Source organism: Kryptolebias marmoratus, linkage group LG10 (genome assembly GCF_001649575.2).
Source record: "Kryptolebias marmoratus isolate JLee-2015 linkage group LG10, ASM164957v2, whole genome shotgun sequence".
In the NCBI taxonomy this organism is placed as follows: domain Eukaryota; kingdom Metazoa; phylum Chordata; class Actinopteri; order Cyprinodontiformes; family Rivulidae; genus Kryptolebias; species Kryptolebias marmoratus.
Genome location: NC_051439.1, coordinates 14,398,300 through 14,407,432, shown reverse-complemented (window position 1 = coordinate 14,407,432; position 9,133 = coordinate 14,398,300).

Sequence of the window (9,133 nt, the reverse complement as noted above, 5' to 3'; positions counted from 1 at the left end):
GGGGGGGGGGATGAAAGCGCCTCTGGACTTATCAGGCTTGCTATTTATGTGAACCTGTCAGCTCGCAGTTGTTTTGCTCATTTGGAAGACTGATGTTTGTTCCTAGTTCTAGGTTTGGAAATCCATCCATTTTTTCCCCCACCCGCTTCTCCTTTCTGGGTCGCGGGGAGCTGGTGCCTATACCTCCAACCATCACTGAGCGGGAGGCTGGGGACATGTTTGAAAATCTAATTATTTATTTTTTTGTACGTGTGATTTTATCTTTAATTGGAGGATATTTTTTTATGGTAGAAGTTGCTGCAGAGCAAACTGTGTGACACGAGTCACACCAAGGTGCTGCTGTTTCTGTTTTATTCCAAAACAGGAGGATTACTGTCCCTCATACATTCAACAGGGATCAAATATCTTAGATTATACTGCCCTCTGCTAAATGTCTGTACAGTATACTTCATATTTACTGTAAATTAGACAAAGTGAACTGTGGACAAACTTCTTGACATGAGGAAAAAAAAATGAACAGAACAAAACTCATATTTATAAACCTCACTAAAAATACATTTAGCTTTATTGTGTGATTGATGATCCAGCATCCTTGCTATTGTTTTCCTGTTTATTTATTTGTTTTTCATATTTCAAAATGTCCGGCTCAATCAGGAGATGGATGCTGTGACCTTTGGGTTTTTATAACTTTGGTATTTTACAAAATATTTACCTTCATTTAAGAATAACTTCCCCACAGAAATACACAGGGATCTCTTCAGTTCCTATATAAAAAACATGGTTCACTTTGAAACCTGTTCTATTTTTGTCTTCTTTGGCTGATTTTGTCTTTTAGCTTCCAATTTACCACTTTTAGCTTTTAGCTAGCCTTTCACTATATTTAGCATTTTGCTATTTTTAGGCTAACCTCTGGTAGCTTTGAGCCTTTAACTAGATTTTTGTTACTTTTATCTATTAGCTAGGGTTGAGCTTCTTTTAGCTTTAACAACTCATTTTCAGCTCCTTTAACAAATGTCAACGTAGTCATTCAGCGCTTGGCGGTCACGCCACATTTTGACAGAAGTTGTGATTTCTCCAGTTTTCTTTCCTCCTCGGTTAACCTCTGCTGTCAGCAGCCGGCCTGACCCTGCTCTGGCCGCTGTCCAGCAAACAATGGACCAGTGCAGTAAGAAATTAGCTACAGTGGTAACAGATGGTCCGCTCGAGTTCAGAAATCTGCCCCATTTAAAGTGCGAGCAGTTTAACACTTCTTTACAGCACATTTGATCTCTATGCCCCAATCTGTTGGACGGATCAATGGGGGCTTTTGATGTGCGCTGCCAATAGATCCGAGGCATCTGAGCATGTTGGCCTGGGAGGAGAAATCACCTGCTGTCGCAATTAGAAAAACAAGGGGTGGCTTCCTCCTCTCGCAGCACCATGCTGTCTGGCTGCAACTTAAGAGCTACTCTTCGCAGACCTAAAGAAAACACAAAACAACAGAAAGTAAAAGCACCTTAACAAACTCTTTAAACCAAAACCTCCAGCACATTAGTGTGAGTGTAAAAACTCAAAGACTTTTGTACAGAAACTACAAACTAAACCTTGATTTTTCCTCAAATTGTGCAAATTGGCTGTAAGCAATTTTGACATGAGAGCAAATTTATAAAACCTAATGGACCTACCAGCTTCTACACATGATTGCAAGCTATTAAACTCATGTGATCGATTACCTGACGGAGAGCATCTGTTTTCACTCAGCTTAAAGCTCCAGCTTGCGGTTCAAAGCCTCCGATATGGAAGCTGCCTTTTTTAAAAAGGAAAAAAAAAAGAAAAAATTTAACCCTGAGGCTGTTTTGGAATTTTCTGGCCACCTTCTTCTGTTTCTGTTGACAAAACACCCCTACGTCAGCGCTCCTCCATCCCTACTACACAACAAACACCGCTCCTCGGCGGCTGACATCATGCCACGGTGCACGCAAGTGTCACCACAGGTGAGTGAAGATTTGGGAGAGCTGAGAACGACTTTTGGTGTCACCGTGACATCATTCCTTTCTGCAGAGTAATTCATGACTCGACTGCATTTTTAAACCCTCCTGTGGCCTTCGGGTAAATTCTTCTCTACGTCTCTTTGTCTCTCTTTTGATGGCATCAGGATTAAACAGGTTCTGCACGAGTTTTAATTGAACAAATCAGGTCAGGGTGAAAAGAAACCAGCTGTGTGTGTCAAGCACATATTTTTCTCAGTTCCTTGGGTTCTCAGTATTGTTACTGACAGAAAGGCAGGAACACTGGACTCCACAAAATCTAAAAAAAAAGTCTTATCTCGCTGCATTTACCAGATGCAGTTCCCCTTTGTCATCCTTTTTAGTGCCCACTGCTAAAGATGAAGATAAAAAAGGCGGTATAGGCGATTTTGTCTGTGTCAGTGTGTTTGTTTGTCTGTTCTGTCAGGAAAATATCTCATAAACAACTGGATGAATTTCAATTAAACTCCCACAAATAATCATTACATGTGCATCTACAGCTGAATACCTTTTGGAGTCAGTACAATTTAAGATGGCCACCACAGCTAATCAACTTTAGCCAACACAAAAATTAGTCTGTCTTCATCGGTTTTACAGATATTGAGCTTAAATGTGGTGTGGTAGTAGATGAGAGTAGTCCCCAACTCATATTCTGAGGACTAACACGTCTCCCAATATCACGTGAGATTGCTTCTCAAATTATTTCAAGGTTTGACCAAAATGCTTATAATTCCATTCCTTATCATCCGTCAGATAGTGCTAGCTGCTTTTTATGTCACACTCAAAGAGTGGGGAAAAAAAAGCTCTCTCCCAGGCTCAGCACACAAAAGACAAAGATGTTTTCATGTCCAGGCTCTTCTTGAGCGATTCTCGGTGCGAGGCTGAGCGTGTGTTTGGAAGAAGCCACCGTCGCCTTGAGGAAATCCTCCCTTCGGCGGAGTCAAAGCATCATCGCTTTACGCAAGACAAAACGGCACAGCAGGAAAAGGATTAAAGATAAAATGGAGATGAGGGAAGAGCGTGCTGGTGTGAAGAGGGCCGTAAAAGTCAGCCAATCAGGAAGAGCGGCCTGGGACTGTAAATCCCTGGCCTGCAATTCACACGCTAATCTACCTGTTAGAGGGAGATGGGAACAGGTGCAACTTCGTCTTTATGGTTTCTATTACTTTATTTATACTAAAGCTGTTGTGCTTTAAGAAACTGGACATTTCCTTTAAAGGGAAGGCAAATAGTAATCTTCAAAGTTTGGTTTTGGCCTCTGTGTTCCTATAATCACATGTGATTTTACCTTGGTATGTGATGTTGTTTGATAAGGGTTTAATTATCCAAAGACCTAATGATCTCTTATCTGCTGTTTTCCCCCTACTTCCTGAGCTGTGACATATGACCTCTAGAGTACACAACTCCACAGCACATCGTTTGTTATTTATACACACAGCTTTTTTTTGTTTTTTCCTTTGACGATTTGAAATTCAGCTCTGTTCCCTGCTGGTCCGCACAGAGGCTTCCTACTTTTGATTCTAATTTAATCCGCACAGATTCTTGGAAACATGTGCGGCTGCCGTCGTGTTTGGGAGTGGTCCATTTAAAGGTGATGCAAGACGATATGTGTGTTTTTTTTTTTTATGAACTCCAAGAAATCCACTCGTTTGTGCCCGCGTAAGGCCGTCCCCGACCCCGCAGATAAGCGGTCGTCAAAGTGAAACATGACCTTTTGTTTGGATTCCATTTAGCTGGCTGAACTGGTATTGACCTCATAACTGCTCGCCAAGTACATGCACACAAGCCATCTCCACTCTGCAGAGCAAACAACGAATTCAAACCCTTTTTTGTGTAAAACGATTGTCAACCAAGTTCACTGAAGGTCTGTTTATGACATCAAGACAACTTGGATAGATGTCACGCTGTATCGTATCTCTCGATGAAACCTTTTTTTCCCCAAACCATCTCATGCCATGGTACCAGAGCACTGGCACACAAAGATTTAAAATGTTTTCTTTGAGCACTCGTGCATTCCAAATGAATTTGGATAAATAATTTGCTGTGCCGTTCAAATTAATCTTTCTGTTCGGAGTTTGTGTTTTCAGGCATTCCACGAAAGATTTATTAGCCAATAAGGTGACAAATGGCACCGATAGTAAAAAGTACAAACCAAGCACATTAGTGCAGTAATTTGTTTGTGTTTGAGCCCCCCGTGCTCCGAGAGGCAACCACAGAGCGGTGACACAAACCACACAATGCAAACCATGTTCAGGCAGAAATAACACATCCCAATATGGTTTGTGGTGGCTCCACAAAAAAATAAAAACAAAACAAATCATAAATATTTTCTCATCCTATAGTTTTGATAGGCCTGTACGTATAAAAATGATTGATGAATTAAATAAAGACGAATGAGAGAAAAATCCTGCTGGTGCTATTAAGATACATTGTTGTGTAGGTTTTGACTTTAAAAGGTCAGTCATGATTCTGTCTGTTAATAAGGGTTTGAACTGTAAAATACAGGGATTTTGATTTGAATTTGTTATATTTTGGTTTTTTATGTTTTTACCCAATCAGGCGTTTTGAATTAGGCATTATTTTATTTGCACAAATAAAACACTGAAACACATTTACTCACGCATAAAAAACAGCAAGTGGATTAAGTTTTAGTGTAAGTTTTTAATAGTTCAGACGTCAAATCAACAAAAAAATAATCAGTGAATTTTTAATATTGAAACCAGCCTCAAATAAGTCTACATATATCATACTTATTTTATAAAATTAAAAATGTGTTTGTTTTTACAGATTCAAGTTAAAGAGTTCTTTAGATTAAACCACCTGTTGCCTCAAAACTGCAAAACAAACACAAAGTTTTTATTTAGTAATGTATTACTTTTTGAGACTTTGCCCAATGTTTTACATTATAAAAACAAGTTATAATGGGCTCAGTGTAAGTGATTGGAGTTATTCTATGACTTCAATATTTTGGATTTTCCATATCAAAACTGAAATTTTGAACAGTTTTACTCGTTAAGTTAACTTGACAAATTAAAAAAACCTTAATATGTATATTTTGTTAAATATCAAAGACAATGGTTGATAGCGCCACGTTCTCCTCTGTATTTTTAAAATAATTGTTGTAGTTCTTTTATAATTTGCCATCAGGTTTTGTGTGCATTATGTTAGATTTGATGAGGCTCGGGGTGAGCATCCTCTCCCGGTAATTACACATTGCTCTGAGGAGCTTATGTAACCCCAAAGGAGCATTCAGCTGACCTGTCACACAACACTCCCTGAGCCTTTTGTCTGCGCGGTCACACAGTGGATCGGCGGTGCGAGGTTAGCTTGGGTGGGATTTGGATTGTAAAATGTGGGAAAACAGCTTTATTCTGATGGGCCTCGTTTCAAGAGCAGAACTGAAAATTGAACAGTCAAGTTAAGGTGGTAATCCAGGAAGATTTGATCAGTTTTGCATAGGTGGAACAAAAGAACAAACAAAACAAACAAAACAAACAAGATGTGAAGTGTTTTTCTTGACATTCATATATGGTCAGTTTTCCCTGCTTGTGGTTGGGACAAGTGTCCATCAAATAGATTGTGTTAGCTGTTCGCCTTCGCCCTCCACCTCCCGCCCTCTCACCCTCACCCCATCCTCGGCCTTACCCCGAGCCTGGGAGCGGAATTCTGGGAACATTTTTCCATGTGAAATGCCGAGGTCCAGTTGAAGGGTGTGACGCCAGTGCATTGTTCCAGCAGCAAAAAAAGGAACCTCTTGTGATGAGGCCAATTCCTGTTGGTCCCAAAAAAACAGGCACTTTCTCACACCGACTTCCTTCCTCATTGGACAGCGCAAAACAATCCACGACCAACCAGCAAAGCGAAAAAGAAAGAAGAGGTGGTGAAAAAAAAAAAAAGCAGTAAGAAAGACGAACTTAGAAAAAGCAGGTTTGTTTTTCACAATCTCCAGATTTTACCTGACTGTCCTTTTCAACGTTAAACAACGTTTATCTGCAGACACTTGTTAAATGTGGGAACTATTGCACTTATCCTGATGAGAAACAGCAAGCACTTTTCATGATGTTTTTACTGTCCAACACTAATGGCTGTAAGGTTTTGTGGAAAATGTTTTTCACTGAAACTCTGCAGCAGATGGAGAAAGCAGAGGAGGAGCGAGCAGCGAGAGATGCAGCGAGCAGCGAGAGACGCAGCGAGGCTCGCCTGATTGAGAGAGCAGGACTCAGGAAGCACCTGCTCCTGCGGGGAGCTGAGCATTTATCTGACCCTGTTCACATCAGGTGGTTTCCTTGTTTACGTTGTCTCCCTGCAGCTCCCTGTGGCCCGGCCTCCATTGGTTGCCGTTGGCCACTCCTTTTTCCACCGCATCCATTGATCTTGGGAGGCCTTGCCACATCCTTGCTTCTCCTTTCTCACCAGAATGACTAAAACGTACCCTTCAAAACCCCCCTCCTGCGGCTTAATGCACGATCAGATTAACAAGCTAAAAAACTCAAAAGCTCTGCCTGACCTCTCACCTTTGTCCTCACAACACAAACATGGCAGCCTTGAAGACGGCCTTCCTTTTCCTCCTCTGGCCTACACTTGGGCACGGTAACAACAACCAGGCTCATCAATTAGCCTGACTGATAACCTTGATCCCCCTGTCCTCTGTGTCACCTGTATTGCTCAACCTTAACCCATCTGGCAAAATTTAAACATGGACCTGCCTGTTTTTGTGCTCCTGTTTCTGGGAGCTCATTATTCCTGGAACTCTAATACTACGGTGCGTTTCCCTTTTCATGAAATGGCAGTAGTCAAGATATTGAGTTGCACTGCTGCCCAATGTTTCCTCTCTTTTCCCCTTCTTGTTGATATAATTATGGGTAAATTGCAGCTTGGCTTTCGTAGTAACGACTGCAGGTGGGCCAGACACAGGTGCTGTCTGTAATTACACTGCACACGAGGTCTAGAAATTATTATCTGAGATAAATACATATAATCAACCTCTGCAGATGTGCATCTAGGGTGCTTTGCTGTCACCATAATGGGGAGCCCAACAAGTGTAGGAGACTCAGTGAGATGCAACTTTGTAAACCCACATCGCTGTCAATCCAATCCATAACTGCTCTATTTTATTGATGGAATATTTGTTTCAATATGAAAGAATCACAGGGTTTTTACATTTGCAAGAGATGCTCGGGTTTGGTGTAAAGCTTGAAGCACACGTTTATATTTGATTAACGGTGCCCCCTTTTCTCTTCTCCGCAGCCCCCTGCTTGGCCCTTCAAGGGCCCCCGCTTTCCTCACTATCTTGTTATCGCAGCAAGTGTTTCCTGCAGGCACCTCGCTCCTCTCTGAGACATGTGGTGGAACTTGCGTCGTGCTGTGTCCATGGGGCATTGTTTTCCCATATTTTGACCACAGTAAATTAGCTGGAAACAATTTGTCAGACACGAGAAAGAGGAGAGCAAAACAGAGAAACGAAAAGAGAAAACAACATCAAGGCCCCTAATGTGACCCCAGCAGTGAACCACACGTTGAACAAATTCTGGCTGTTGAGAAGAATCATTGGAAGAAATGTTCTGATTATACGCTTTACTTCGGTAATACTTTTTATCACCCGCCACCAAAAGGCAATTATTTATATTTCTAGTGTTGTCAGTGTCCACATAATGTTCTTTTCAAGATTTGACCAAAATAACTAAAACTCCATCATAAGACGATCTTAGTCTAAAATTCTGACATGAAAGGTAAAGAAAGGCAATATGCATTATTTCAAGGAATATTGGGTCTGTAATTCTATTGTTTGCTTCTTTATTTTTGTCACTTTTTGTTATATAAGGAGAAAAGTGATTTGTATCAGAACTGAAATATTCACTAAAATAAAGAGAGGAAATTTTCTTCATGGGCTAAACTTGTTTTTTTTTTTAATCAAAAAGAAATCTGAGCATTATTTTTGGCCCGACCCACAGACAAAATAAGACATGTACATGTTTGTGAGTACTGTTTCCATGTTGAGTAAATGAAGTGTGTTTATTTGAAATTGCCGGAGCAGCCGCCCCTGTTTATTCCGCAGACTGATTCCTCTTCACCGTCAACATGACCTTCTTTAATGAGCGAATTCCTGAACATCAGAGGATGTCTAACGCACATCCTGGCTTTTAATCAGCCCCCATGCTCTCACCTATATCATCAAGGTCCTGCAGCTGTCCTCAAGAAGCAAAGCAGCCTTGGGATCCCGAGGTCCCAGAGAATGACCGAGTGGACAAGCTACATGCTGGGCTGCAAGCTGTCTGAGAGTTGAATCCTAATAAAACAGCTCCTCATAACTCAAAAAAATGCCCCAGTTTGGCTGCATCAGAGAATTCTTTAAAGGACTAAACCATGCCCTTCTGTTAAGATCTATCCTGTGCCATCTCCCCTGGGGAAACTACTGTCACAACCAATGTTCCCATGGATAAAATCGAACCCCTGGGATGCAGAGATTGACAGGGAGCAGAGTGGGGACCAGAAATTAAAAGTCTCCAAAGAGTCAATTGGCCAGTCGGAGGAGTAAAAATAAAAACATGCCGTAAAGCATGCTCACAACAACAGCGTGCCCTGAGCTCTGACATGAGAACCCCTTCACTACAAACTATGCCAGCAGTCGTCCCCCTCTCCCAGTCTGCGGGGCAGGCCGTGCATGAGGCCCTGTTCTCCTCTGGGTCACTCCCTGCTACCTCAAGCCAGGCTGAACTATGCTGGGAACCAAATACGCTAAGCACACAACCTTGAGATCGGCCCTTGATAGAAGTGGAACGTCACGTGGCTTTTGATATGAAGCCAAGTAAGTAAGTGTTTTACACAGTTGCTTTGACAAGGAAATGCTGCAAGGTGAAGGAATAGAGACCCTGACAATCATCATGAAAAATGGCTTTAATTGAGCATGAAAACAGTTCCCCTCGATGTAAGTTCCTGCCCTTTAAGAGATAGGATTGTTCTGCGACTGATTATTTAGGCAAAGCTTAACATGTTTGCTTTAAATTATATCACAATGTACTTCTGGTGTTAAACAGGAAAAAATACTGCATGCCTTGTTTGGAACGTGGATACATTTGTTGTAGCTACGCATCTCTTGGTTTTCTTATCAGGAAACATCAACCCTCTGG